This window comes from Myotis brandtii, unplaced genomic scaffold, assembly GCF_000412655.1.
Source record: "Myotis brandtii unplaced genomic scaffold, ASM41265v1 scaffold87, whole genome shotgun sequence".
Lineage (NCBI taxonomy): Eukaryota > Metazoa > Chordata > Mammalia > Chiroptera > Vespertilionidae > Myotis > Myotis brandtii.
Window position 1 is genome coordinate 349,065 of NW_005371548.1, and position 1,599 is coordinate 350,663.

The following is a 1,599-nucleotide window of genomic DNA, read 5'->3' on the forward strand; positions in this document are numbered from 1 at the left end:
CTCTCAGCCTAGAATTCCTGTTGGGGTCATGCGCTTAAATTTTTGGGAGCTTCACATTGTGGTCTTGCTCAATACCTCTTAGTCCCACTTTCATGGGAAGCAGATACTTAAGCAATTCACACCTGTGGAAATTTTTAGTCTCAGCCAAAGGGCAGGGTAAGGTGTGTGTGTGTGTGTGTGTGTGTGTGTGTCCAAGAATGAAGATGATTATATTCTGATCACTCCTTTTTTTCTGGGGTATAGTTAAAGTAAAAAGCTCACCACTCACATGACCCTTTTGTTTCTGCTCCCTTCCTGGATAAATATTACTTGGATCTCATGTAATAAGATAATAAGGGTCCGTTCAAATGTCATTTGAGCCCTGGCCGATTTTGCGCATTGGTTAGAGTGTTGTCCTGTATACCGAAAGGTCACAGGTTCGATTCTGGTCAGGGCACATACCCAGGTTCTGGGTTAAGTCCCTGGTTGTGGCACTTATGTGAGGTAACTGATCGATATTTTTCTCTCATTTTGCTGTCTCTCTCTCTCTTTCTCCTTCATTCTTTGTCTCTCTGTAGAATCAATGAAAAACATATCCCTGGGTGAGGATTTAAAAAAAAATGTCAGTTGACCCACCTGGAGACAAAATTAGAGTGGATTTGCCATCTCTCCAATCATAAATGAAAGAAAGGTATTTTCTTATAGCACAGCTGGACTCAGCACCCACTGACACTCTCTGTCCCCAGTTTCAAAAGAGCAACCTTCAATGGGATCTCATTTATAAAATATTACCAGGTTCTCTGTGCAGGGTTTCAAGGCCCTCACCTTTCCATACAATTCCACCTTTCCATCTCCATCTCCCAACACTTTCTTCCAAGTCAGAGTCAGGACTAGAATAAGGTAAGGACACAGTCTGAGGAGGCCCTCACTCTCAGGTGCCTTACCCTAATCCAAACCCTGCTCCACTTTGCCTGCACTCAAGCCACATTGGGCTGTTATTTCCCAACCCAATTGTACTCTGTGCTTTACTACTTCTGTGCCTTTCCCCACTGTTCACTCAATCATCACTACTCTCACAATCCTTTCTCTGCCTAGGGAAACATATTCATCCTTTCTGAAGTCTTTCTGATACCCTCACCTTTACTGTTTTCCCCTTGGTAGGAAGTAACTCCTCTGCACAGGTTTTTATTTGCATTGGTTTCTTTATGCTATGTACTAGAGTCTTTTTTAATGAATAAGATGGAATTTGGATAGAAGTAACATAGAGGAAGAAACTTGGACTCTGGAAGTGTGAATCAAACCCATCTGTCTGACTGCAACACTTGAGCCTTTTGTTACTTAAAATAGTAACTAGAGGCCCAGTGCACAAAAATTTGTGCAATGGCGGGGTGGTGGTGGGGGGAATGTGTCCCTCAGCCCGACCTGTGCCCTCTCACAGTCTGGGACCCCTCAGGAGATAACCACCTGCTGGATTAGGCCCACTCCCCGGGTGGCAGATGGCAGGCCCGATCCTGCGGTGCCTGCCCTTTCCCAGGTCGCAAATGGCAGGCCTGGATCCCACAGTGGGTCGCGCCGCCCCAGGTCGCACACAGCAGGCCTGGATGGCGGCTGGGCAGGTGT

The 1,599-nt window shown here is 46.0% G+C and overlaps 1 protein-coding gene across 2 annotated transcripts in view; it reads left to right on the forward strand.

Annotated features, from left to right (window-relative positions):
* BHLHB9 (basic helix-loop-helix domain containing, class B, 9) overlaps positions 1-1,599 on the forward strand; it is a 12,947-nt gene continuing 11,348 nt past the window's right edge. For both annotated transcript variants that reach the window (XM_005884879.2, XM_014532282.1), the window contains exon 1: positions 1-156. The gene's annotated coding sequence lies outside the window, so the exon portion shown is untranslated. The remainder of the gene's footprint in view (positions 157-1,599) is intronic.